The 12,797-nt window shown below is 45.0% G+C and overlaps 1 pseudogene; it reads right to left on the bottom strand.

Moving 5' to 3' along the window:
• The window catches only part of LOC132239104 (programmed cell death protein 2-like), a 72,398-nt pseudogene that overhangs the window by 58,909 nt on the left and 692 nt on the right, over positions 1-12,797 (bottom strand).

The following is a 12,797-nucleotide window of genomic DNA, read 5'->3' as shown; positions in this document are numbered from 1 at the left end:
CCTCTGCCTCCTATTTTTACCACCCAAAAATGCCTGCCAGCATCAAATCCCTCAGAACTCAGGACTAACTCAGGACTAACTCAGGGTTAGTAAGTACCTGGGGATCAGGCAGACCATCTGGTGTCCTATGTGTCACACTTTTTCTATCTCTTGAGATAGTGAAACTTGGATGGGCAATTTCAAGATCCCGTGTCAAATCTACCTGAAACATGCTGATCATTTTATGCAGGCCCAAATAATGGGGGGGGGAGGGTGAAAATCCCCTTTAATTCACATGAAAACACTTCTGGGGTCTCCAGGTTTTCATACTTGTTGTGTATACTTTCAATGTCTGTCTGCAAATACTTCTCTTCTATTTAACTTAACAGATTGTTTAGTCTGAACATATGGTATGAAATTTGCCTTCCATTTTTAATTAGTTTTTTCTCAACATCATTATCTTCTGTTAGTAGATTGTTATCAATTTCATCTGGTTCTATTTCTAAGAAACACTTAAGTTCTTTACATTCATAGTCCAATTCCTCCCTCCATTTTTCCCCACATTTCTCTTCACTTGCCAAGTATCACTGGTTTTCATATACTGTTTCAGCATTTTCAAGGTGATTAGTGAGGGCCTCAATGTGCACTTTGAGCTTTCTCCTGTGACTGGCTGCAGCTTCCTCAATGGGTGTCAGGGGCTGATCCTGGTGGTTGGATGAGACCCTGCACTGGGGACACAACAGCTCCAGGTCCTTCTCGGTTCTGATCCATTGGTCTATATGCCTGTTCATGTGCCAGTACCAGGCTGTTTTGGTTATAATGGCTTTGTAATACAGTTTGACATCTTGTATTGTGATTCCTCCTACTTCATTCTTCTTTCTCAAGATTGCTGCAGCTATTCGGGGTCTCTTATGGTTCCATATAAATTTTTGGAGTATTTGTTCTAGCTCTGTGAAGTATACTATTGGTATAATAGTATACTTTATATAAAAATTCTTTATTGTTGAAAGTTTTACATATGTCTCCTTTTCCCCTGATTAACTTCCCCCACCCTCTCCTGCCCTCCAGCACATGCCTCCACCCCCCTATTGTCTGTGTCCATTTGTCATGCTCATATGCATGGATACAAGTCCTTTGGTTGATCTCTTACCCCCTCCCCCCAGATCCTCACCTGCCCTCCCTCTGAGGTTTGACAGTCTGTTCGATGCTTCTATGTCTCTGGATCTATTTTTGTTCATCAGTTTACTAGTATGTTGTTCATTATATCCCACAAATAAGTGAGATCATGTGGTATTTATCTTTCTCTGACTGGCTTATTTCACTTAGCATAATGCTCTCCAGGTCTATCTATGCCATTGCAAATAGTAAGAGTTCTTTCTTTTTTACAGCAGCATAGTATTCCATTGTGTAGATGTACCACTGTCTTTTAATCTACTCATCTGCTGATGGGCACTTAGGCTGTTTCCAAATCTTAGCTATTGTAAATTGTGCTTCTATGAACATAGGGGTGCATATATTCTTTCTGATTGATGTTCCTGATTTCTTGGGATATCTTCCTAGATGTGGGATCACTGGGTCCAATGGAAGTTCCATTTTTAATTTTTTGAGGAAACTCCATACTGTTTCCACAGTGGCTGCACCAGTCTGCATTCCCACCAGCAGTATATGAGGGTTCCTTTTTCCCACATCCTCACCAGCACTTGTCATTGGTTGATTTGTTGAAGATAGTCATTCTAAGAGGTGTAAGATGGTACATCATTGTACCATTGGTATTTTTACTTTTATTTATTTTTATTTATGAAAATAAATTTTATTGTTCAGATTATTACAGTTGTTCCTCTTTTTCCCCCCATAGCTCCCCTCCACCCGGTTCTCACCCCCCCTACCGCCCCCCCAACACTGTCCTCATCCATAGGTGTATAATTTTCAGCCAGACTCTTCCCGCAACCCCCACACTCCCTTCCCATGGAGAATTGTCAGTCCACTCCCTTTCTATGAACCTGATTCTATTCTATTCACCAGTTATTCTGTTCATCAGATTTTTTATTCACTTGATTTTTAGATTCACTTGTTGATAGATATGTATTTGTTGTCACTTTGTTGTTCATAACTTTTTTAAAAATATATTTTATTGATTTTTTACAGAGAGAAAGGGAGAGGGACAGAGAGTTAGAAACATTGATGAGAGAGAAACATCAATCAGCTGTCTCCTGCATACCTCCTATTGGGGATGTGTCTGCAACCAAGGTACATGTCCTTGACTGGAATCGAACCTGGGACCTTTCAGTCCCCAGGCTACTCCATTCACTGAGCCAAACCAGTTAGGGCTGTTCATAACTTTCATCTTTACCTTTTTCTTCTTCTTCCTCTTCTTAAAGAATATCCTTCAGCATTTCATCTAATACTGGTTTGGCGGTGATGAACTCCTTTAGCTTTTTCTTATCTGCGAAGCTCTTTATCTGACCTTCAATTCTGAATGATAGCTTTGCTGGGTAGAGTAATCTTGGTTGTAGGTTCTTGCTATTCATCACTTTGAATATTTCTTGCCACTCCCTTCTGGCCTGCAAAGTTTCTGTTGAGAAATCAGCTGACAGTTGTATGGGTACTCCCTTGTAGGTAACTAACTGTTTTTCTCTTTCTGCTTTTAAGATTCTCTCTTTGTCTTTTGCCCTTGGCATTTTAATTATGATGTGTCTTGGTGTGGTCCTCTTTGGATTCCTTTTGTTTGGGGTTCTCTTCGCTTCTTGGACTTGTAAGTCTATTTCTTTCACCAGGTAGGGGAAGTTTTCTGTCATTATTTCTTCAAAGAGGTTTTCAATATCTTGCTCTCTCTCTTCTTCTGGCACCCCTATAATTCAGATGTTGGTACACTTGAAGTTGTCCCAGAGGCTCCTTACACTATCTCCCTATTTTTGTATTCTTTTTTCCTTTAGCTTTTCCAGTTGGGTGTTTTTTGCTTCTTCATATTTCAAATCTTTGACTTGATTCTTGCAATCCTCTAGTCTGCTGTTGGATCTCTGAATATTATTCCTTATTTCAGTCAGTGTATGCTAAATTTCTAATTGGTCCTTTTTCATATCCTTGAGGGTCTCACTATATTTCTCAGTGGTTTCTAGAAGATTTTTGAGTAGCCTTATAACCATAGTTTTGAACACTATATCCAGTAGTTTGCTTCCCTCCATTCCTTTCATTTGGACCTGTTTCTTTGTCTCCGCATTTTGGCTGCTTCCCTGTGTTGATAGAATGGCTTTGTGTGCTAGGTGTCCTATAGGGCCCAGTGGCTCAGCCTCCCTAATTACCTGAGGTGGACACTCTTGGTGCACCTCTTTGTGGGCTGTGTGCACAATCTTGTTGTAGTTAAGCCTTGATTGCTGTTGGTATCACTGATAGGAATTGACCTCCAGGTCAATTGGCTGTGAGGACCAGTTGTGTCTACAATGGGAGAACTTCTGTGCTGGAGACACCCTTATGGGGCAGGACTTGCTTCAGTGGGGCTTTGGGTGCTCACTGAGTCTGCCCCCTGAGTGTGTCTCTTATGGATGTGAAGAGTTGTAATCTGGATGGTCTCACTCTGACCACTGGGTAGACTGGCTCTTGGATCTCCAAGGGGGTGCAAAGTCACCCACTGCCTGAGGCCACCCAGCAGGAGCTACAGAGAGATCTGCAGATTCCTCCTCTTTGTTTGGGGTTTGGAGGTGCCCAGGTGAGGCACAGCTGTGAAGTAGTGCAGGCTGCTGACGAGCCTTAGGCCTTATTTTGGAAGCTCTGTGTTTCTCTGACCTAGCTGCAGTTTGACAGGTTTTTAGGCGGAGAAAGTTCAGGCCTTTAGTATGCAAAAGCCTCTGTGCACAGCTTGGGTGGGGTTGTATTGAGTGGGGCGTGGTCACAGGGAGTCATGGGGAGGTGCAAACAGCAATGTTTGCTGTCGCCCCCCCCCGCCCCAAATAGGTCCCTGGGTCTCTATATCCCTCCCCCCTTGCAGGAACAATGAACACTGCAAGCACCTCTGCAAGAAAGCCGCCCTCACATTCTGGCCCGATGCCAGACAGTACAGTTTCTCTCCATATAAGTCTGAGTCCCCAGATTCTCGCCTAGAACTGGATTTCAGAGCAGTCGGGAGCTTGTATCTCCCTCCTGGTTGAAAAAGACAACATCATATGAGCTGCCAGCCCCTTTTGTGGGTGCCTCCATACCTCCACACTTCCACAGCTCTGCACCTCCTACTGGACTCAATACACTTTTCTTTTTCCTTCTAGTTGTAGAATTTCCACTCAGCCAGCCTTCCTGTGGTTCTGGATGCTATTCCTTTTGTCTTTTAGTTGTAGTTTTAATGTGGTTATGTGTGGCAGCATGTTTAGGTGTTTACCTATGCTGCCATCTTGGTTGTCTCCTTTATACCATTGGTATTTTAATAGGGATTGTGTTGAATCTGTAGCTTGCTTTGTGTAGTATGGACATTTTAATGATATTAATTCTTCCAATCCATGAACATGGTATACATTTCCATATCTTTGTATCTTCTATTCTTTTTTCAATGTCCTATAGTTTTCCAAGTACAGGCCTTCTACCTCTTTGGTTAAGCTTATTCCTAGGTATCTTTATTTTTCTTTTTTGCAATGGTAAATGGGATTGCTTTTTTAGGTTCTCTTTTGAGAGCTCATTACTGGTGTATAAAAATGCCACCGAATTGTGAATGTTGATTTGGTATCCTGCTACCTTGCCAAATTCATTTATTAAGTCTAGTAGATTCCTGGTGGAATCTTTTCAGTTTTCTATGTACAATATCATGTCATCTAAAAATAATGACAGTTTTACTTCCTCCTTTCCAATTTGGATGCCTTTTATTTCTTCTTCTTGTCTGATTGCTGTATCTAGGACTTCCAGTACTATCTATCTATATAAAGGCCTAAATGACCATTTGACCGTTTGATCATTTGACCATTCAACCATTCAACAGGTAGCTAAGATGCACAATGATCACCAGGGGGCAGACGCTCCAACTGGTAAGTTAGGTTGCTGCTGAGGCTCTGTCAGCCCTGAATCTTGTTCACCCACACCCTGGACCTAGAGAGGAGGGAGGAGGGAGCCTGATTCCTCATGGAATCAGCCGTGGGTTAGCTTGCTGCTGGGGCCCTGTTGGCCCCAAATCTGGTTCACCCCGAATCAGATTCCCTTTCAATGTGCACGAATCCGTGTACCGGGACTCTAGTATTGAATAATGCCTTCAACCAATTCCAGCATGACAGCAGGGCTGCATCTGGGAATGTCTGAGGGCATTTCCCAAACCTGAAAAGGGATTATTGCTTGGCTACCAGACAGCTCAGGGCATCTTAATCTACATGTTATTGCCTCCTACTGGCCAAACACCTGAACAGCCATAGGCTAATTCCCCCATTCTGACAACGCTTGTGTATACCCTTTGACGTTTATATCTCTGCCTCACCTCAGGACAAGTTGTGTTAATAAAAAGCATGGGTCCTGCGATGAGGAGACCTGAGACCTTAGACCTGAGACCTGAGACCTTAGACCTTAGACTTTAAGACCTTAGACCTTAGAAACTTAGAACTTAGATCTTAGCTCCTTTAGCTAAGCTCCTCTGACCCCCAAATGCCTTTCAAAATTATGCTTCATCTTTGGACACACAGCCTTCTCCAGATTGCTGAACCCTTCTTGATGCTGGGACAAGAACCTGGCAGAATAAGACTGGTGAAAGCGGGCATCGTTGTCTTCTTCCTGTTTTTAAGAAAAACACTTTTAGGTTTTGCCCATTGAGTATTATTTGTTGTAGGTTTGTCATATATGGCCATTATTATGTTGAGGTATGATCCCTTTATTCCCACGCTACTAACTTTCTATCAAAAAAGCATTCTGGATTTTGTTGAATGCTTTTTCTGCATCTATTGATAAATCATGTGGTTTTTACCTTTCAATTTGTTTATGTGATGTACCACATTCATTGATTTGTGTATAATGTACCAGCCTTGCATCCCTGGTATAAATCCCACCTGATCATGGTCTGTGATCTTTTTAATATATTGCTGGATGTGATTTGCTAATATTTTATGGAGGGTTTTAGCATGTGTGTTCATCAGGGGTTTTGGCCTGTAATTTTCTTTCTTTGTAGTGTCTTTATCTGATTTTTGGAATTAGGAAAATGCTGGCTTCATAAAAAGAGCTTGGAAGTGCTTCTTCCTCTTGAATTTTTTGGAATAGTTTGAGGAGGATAGGTGTTAGTTCTTCTTTGAATGTTTGGTAAAATTAACCTGTAAATCTATCCAATCCAGGACTTTTTTTTTTCCTGGAAGTTTTTAAATTATTTCTTCTATTTCATCAGTTGTTATTGGCCTACTCGGGTTTTCTGATTTTTCTTGATTGAGTTTTGGAAGATTGTATGTTTCTAGGAATTTTTCCATTTCACCCAGTTTGTCCAGCTTGTTGGCATATAGTTGTTCATAGTGCTTGCTTACAATCCTTTACATTTCTGTGGTGTCTGTTGTTATATAGCTTCTTTCATTTCTGATTTTATTTATTTGGGTCCTCTCTCTTTGTTTCTTTATGAGTCTGGCTAGGGTTTCATCAGTCTTGTTTATCTTTTCAAAGAAAAAGTTCTTGGATTTATTGATCTCTTGTATTTTTTTTTCTTTAAATCTCTGTGCCACTTATTTTTGCTCTAATTTTTATTCTTTCCTTCCTGCTACTTCCTCTGAGCTTTTCTTGCTGTTCTCTTTCTAGTTTATTTAGTTTTAGGATTATTATTAGATAGTTTATTAGTCCTTTTTCTTGTTTCTTGAGGTAGGCCTGCAGTACTATGAACTTCCCTCTTAGGACTCCTTTTGCCATGTCCCATAGGCTTTGGATGGTTATGTGTTCATTTCCATTTGTTCCCAGGAAATTTTTAATTTCTTGCTTGATCTCATTGGTAACCCATTCATTGTTTAATTACCTGATTCCTAGCCTCCATGTATTTGAGTGTTTTTGATTTTTTTTTGTAGTTGATTTCTAACTTCTTGCCATTGAGATCTGAGAAGATGCTTGGTAATGTATTAATCTTTTTGAGCCTGTAGAGATTTGTTCTGTGCCCTAACATGTGGTCTATCTTTGAGAATGTTCCATGTGCACTTGAGAAGAATGCATATTCTGTTGCTTTAGGGTGAAATGTTCTATAAATATCCATCTGGTCTAGTGTGTCATTTCAGGCCTCTGTTCCTTGTTAGTTTTTTTGTCTGGAAGATCTATCCAGTGAAGTCAATGTGGTGTTAAAGTCCCCCACTGTGATTGTATTGCTGTCAATCTCATCCTCCAAGTCCACCAAGAGTTATTTAATGTACTTAGGTGCTCCTATAGTGGGTGCATATATGTTTACAAGGTTTATATTTTCTTATTGAATTATTCTCTTTAGTGTTATAAAGTGGCTCCTTTGTCTCTTATGGCTTTTGTTTTGAAGTCTTATTTCGTCTGATATGAGTATTGTTACTCCAGCTTTTTTCCCCTTTCCATTTGCATGGAATATATTTTTCCATCCTTCACTCTCAGTCTGTGTATATCTTTAGTTCTGAGGTGGGTCTCTTGTAGACAGCATATATATGGGTAATGTTTTCTTATCCATTCAGTCACCTTGTATTTTGACTGGAGCATTTAATCCATTTACATTTAAGGTTATTTTTTATAGGTATTCATTTATTTTTAATTTATTTTTATTTTTATTGCTTTCAGAGAAGAAGGGAAAGGGAGGGGTGAGATAGAAACATCAGTGATGAGAGAGAATCATGGGTCAGCTGCCTCCTGCACGCCCCCTACTGGGAATGGAGCCCACAACCTGGGCATGTACTCTTGACCAGGAATCGAACCTGGGACCCTTCAGTCCACAGGCCGATGCCCTATCCACTGAGCCAAACCGCCTAAGGCACTATTTATTTATTGCCATTGTAATGCTCTTTATGCCTATGATTCTCTCTCTCTCCTTTGCTTATTCTTAGAGCAGTCCCTTTAACATTTCTTGCATTGCTGGTTTGGTGGTAATGTACTCCTTTAATCTTTTTTTTTCTGGAAAGCTTTTTATTTCACCTTAAATTTTTAATGATAGCCTCACTGGATACAATAGTCTTGGATTTAGGCCCTTGCTTTTTATTACTTTGAGTACTTCATGACACTCCAAGGGTGCTGGGTAGATTATACAGTTTTCTGAGCCTCAGAATCAGCTTTTTGAAATGGGGACAATTATTGCCAGCTCCCCTCTGCACTGGGAGGAGAGAGGCAGAGGCTGAGACACTTGACATTGAGCTTGGTACACAGGCAGCAAGCCCTCCACACAGGGAGTTCATTGGTTTCCTCAGTTTCACTGTAATTCTAAATTCTTTAATCGGTGACTTCTAACCACGTGTTATGAGGGCCTATGTAGGTACAAACAATAAAGCAACAGCCCGGGATTAGCGGTGAGGAAGGTGAGTGAAATGCCACATTGGTTTGCGTAGCACAGAGGCGGCTGCAGCGCTGTGGCTCAGGTGTGCTCTGCCCGCCGCCCGGCATTTATCTCTTAACTCTCACTGCTCAACCTAGAGTCTGCCCCAGCCCGGGTCCCCACCACATCCAGGGAGCATGCCAGCTCAGGGGTTGAAGTGCTGCCACCTCCTGGAGGGTAATAGTAACAGCAAGTGCAGATGTCCCCACCCTGCGCCAGCTCTCCATGTCCTTTGCTGGCAGGGTGCTGGGTCCTGTTTACACACACGGCAGGTGAGGAGACCACAGTAGCAGGAGGTCATGGGATGAGCCCCCAGAAAGTGCAAAGTGGTTCCGGCTCACCAGTGCATGCTGGACGCTCTCACTGGAACACAAAACCCATACTTTCAATGTCAAAACAAATGCAGTGGTGTTATGTGATGGATCACAAATATCAAGGCACCTTAAAGAAAAATTATAAATGCCCTTTTTAAAGAAAAATCGTGAGTGCCCCCCTAAGACAAAGCAAGAAGTCTGGAAAGGTTGGTCCCCTGTCTCTTGGGCCTCTAGGAAAATGTCAGGGAAAATGTGTTAGAGACTCAAAGTAATTCTAACTTTAAATGCTAAAGGTTGGACTATAAAGTGGTCTTTGAATTTTGATTCCTCACTGCAGTGAAGGATTGGTATTTTTCTTGTAAAATATAAGGTTTTAAAATTGCCCATGAAATCGCTGTGCTGCATCTGCAGACACCTGCAGAAGACACCTGCAGACAGACATCCACACACAGACACCTGCACGCAGACACCTGCAGGCAGACACCTGCAGGCAGACACCTGCACACAGACACTTGCACACAGACACATGCAGAAGACACCTGCAGACAGACATCCACACACAGACACCTGCACGCAGACACCTGCAGGCAGACACCTGCAGGCAGACACCTGCACACAGACACTTGCACACAGACACATGCAGAAGACACCTGCAGACAGACACCTGCACACAGACACCTGCACACAGACACCTGCAGGCAGACACCTGCACGCAGACACCTGCACACAGACACCTGCACAAAGACACTTGCAGACACCTATGAGAAACCCAGAGCCAGGAACTCAAGGAAGAAAAAGCAGAGTAACCAGACAAAAGCCAAGGAGAAGGACCACCCAGGTCAATATTGTTGCTTTTGGTGCATTATTATTATTATTATTTCACTATCTACTTGCCCCATTTTTATTATTACTATTTCACACCTTCACACTGCCCTGTCCCATGGACCTGGACAGTGTGTCCCCACCTAGACCAGATCCAATGGATGACCTTTCCCACCCTCCCCCTCTCTTGCCCTTGCCAGCAATCCCTAATCAGTCTTCCATCCAGAGGGCAGGCTCACGTCCTCCAAGCATCTCTCTTAACTGCCTTGTTGCTTCCAAAGTTTCCGGACGCTTCTTGTTCCCATGGTCACATCTGGTCTGACCTCGTCAGGTATGACACGGCACCAACAAACAGACATGTGGCTGAACTTCTGGCCTCTGTGTTCCTTATCAAATCAGAGTCATTACCAGCGTTAGTGAGAAGACCTTCCACCGTCTCCCACGCTGGCCCCGCCTAACACAGGCTCCTGTCTCATCACATCACCAGGCTCCCCATTCATTCAGAGGGTGAGGAGGGGAGGCTGCAGGAGTGAAACAGGCCAGGGAGGCCCAGGTCACCCACCCGCAGGTCCTGAGCATACGTGTGTCCTCCCCGGTCACTTGGCCCTGCTCTGGGCATATGTAAAGTCTGGAGACATGCCTGCCATGTCCTTCACATCGAAATTCTTAAAATAAAGCTTTTAAAATCTAACTCATCTGTCATCTACCTACCACTTTTTGTATTAATAGGAAGTACACTAGAAAATCCCTTAAAATTGAAATAAAAAACTATTCTTTTTTTAAAAATATATTTTATTGAGTTTTTACAGAGAGGAAAGGAGAGAGATAGTTAGAAACATCGATGAGAGAGAAACATCGACCAGCTGCCTCCTGCACACTCCCCACTGGGGATGTGCCCGCAACCAAGGTACATGCCCTTGACCAGAATCGACCCTGGGACCTTTCAGTCCGCAGGCCGACGCTCTATCCACTGAGCCAAACCGGTTTCGGCTAAAAAACGATTCTAAGAGACACGATGTGTGCATTGATCTGTTTTTATGTCCCAACATCTGCAAGTCACAACACTTCCTCTTTGGGGAAAAATGGAGACACGTAGCTGCAATCCTTCCAACGGCCACTAGAGGGAAACCCGATGGGTTACATACAGTTTCCGGACTAGAAAAAGAAACATCTGGGGGGAACTTCAAGTAACCCAGATGCTCTTGGGGCTTGTTTGCTTGTTTCTCTGGTTTCTGTGAATGTTTTGGTCCTTCTCCTCCTCGCCATCTTCCACCTCCCCCAGCAGCCCCGAGGGTTCGAGGGTTCAAGTCCTTCACTTCCTGCTGCTGCCCAGGCTTCCCTGCAGATAACCTCATGCCAGGGGGTCAAGGCCACTGGGTAAATCTTTGACCAGAGGACACGGGAGGTGGTGATGAGTCCTTTGCCTGCTCAGCCCTTTATACCTGGCGTGACCGCGTGTCCTGGTTGGCCTGGGACAGCCCCGGGGGCGCTGCTGTCCCGGCGTCATTGAAATAGCACCCCCTCTGCCCTTTTGGGTGCCCAGTTTGTAGGGCACACGATCTGCTCCCTTTCCTCCCTTCCTGCCTCCCTCGTCCTGAATTTGGGTGCCCCCACCCCAGTCGGCTTCTGGGGGGTCACCCCTTTTGAGATGTCAGGAAGGGCATGATGGGTAGGCCAGAGCCTGAGGCAGCAGCTCAGTCCGGCAAGGACAGGCTCCCGGCAAGGCTCAGACAGGGGGTGGGGCTTTCTGAGGTGGGACATTCAGGGGGTAAGGGGCAGCAAGTCCTGGGAATTGTGGGGGGCACTCAAGCCATCAGGGGATGTGATTGAAATGGCTGCTTCTAAGTTTTGGGAAAGCCTGGAAAGAGTGCCCCCATCTTTGCTGCTCCCCCCAAACCCCAGCTGGGGCATCTTCCTATCAGTGCAAAGAGGGAGAAGCAAGTCTGAGGAGGGGCCCGGGGAAGCAGGGGACAGAGAGCCCAGAGGGGACTAGACTATTTCATCCATCACAGCCTCCTGGAGCTTCCTGGGGGTGCGAGGCACGAGAAGGCACCCCTGGATGGACTGCATCAGCTGCAGGAAAGGGGGTGCAGACTCTGGGTGGGAAATGGGGGAAAGGCTGGAACAGAGTGGAGAGAGATGGACAGACAAGAGGAGAGAGTCAGAGACCAAACTTCCTGTTTCTACTCTGGACCTTTTGTGCAAATGCCTTCATGCCCCGTGTGGCTCTGTGTGACCGCACCTGCCACTTGGTCGTGTTGTCAGGGGTCGTCATGCTGTGGTGCGCCTCGACCCGGGTTCCTTGTACTGTCCATCATTATCCCGCCGCATGGATAGATCGCATCTCACTTACCCATCCACCCGTTAGGGGGCATTTGGGGTGCTTCCACGTTGGGCGATGATGAACAGCCACTGGACTTTTCCTGGGTACATATGTTGCCACTTCCCCTGAGTGTATACCAGCATAAACCTGCGAGTGGTATACACCTGAAGCCTGTGAGGTTTTGAGGAAGCTTGAAGTCCTACTTCAAATACAGTGGAAAAGGGAAGATCAAAGGAAGTGTTGATTGTATGTGAAAAGAAACGTGGACACGTGTTGACCAGAATGCCAAATTGGGTGAGTTTTAGAAAACTCAAAGGGACCCAGCACCTACACGCTGCCACTGTAGGCTCTTGCCAACCTCACCCTCGGCTCAGATGTGCCTCCAGGAATTGGGAACCCTGCCCAAGCTTGGCTGCATGCTCCCCAGTGGCCACTGGAGGGCGCCCGGACCACTCCCTGAGGCTCAGATTCCTGGAAATAATGGGGTTTCTGAGAGGTTTTATCCCAGAGCTGAGCCACTGTGCTCACCCCAAAACTTCTCAAGGGGGCAGTGTTGGGTTTAGACCCTTAACCTGAATCGGCACGTGGATGGAAGACAGAGCTGGGGAGCATCCCTCGGCTGCAGGCAAAGCTCACCCCAGAGCAGCAGGGCCTTGGGACCTTCTCTGCGGCCGTCAGTGACCTCGACCGCTTGTCCACCTCCGTAAGATGCCGAGAGTGAGGGCACGCGGGGCCATGGCGGGGGCAGAGGGCCAGCACACAGCCACAGCGGGCACCACAGGACGGCCGCCATTGCTGCCTGGTTACCTTTTGCTGTTTGGCCGTGTGTAGGGGCCGTTTGAAGAGAGTCACAAACTCAGCAGCAAAGGAGACGAGAGTCCAGGTGGGGCCTTGGGCTCAT

This window comes from Myotis daubentonii, chromosome 8 (assembly GCF_963259705.1).
Source record: "Myotis daubentonii chromosome 8, mMyoDau2.1, whole genome shotgun sequence".
Taxonomy (NCBI): domain Eukaryota; kingdom Metazoa; phylum Chordata; class Mammalia; order Chiroptera; family Vespertilionidae; genus Myotis; species Myotis daubentonii.
This window is presented reverse-complemented; position numbering and strand designations above follow the sequence as displayed.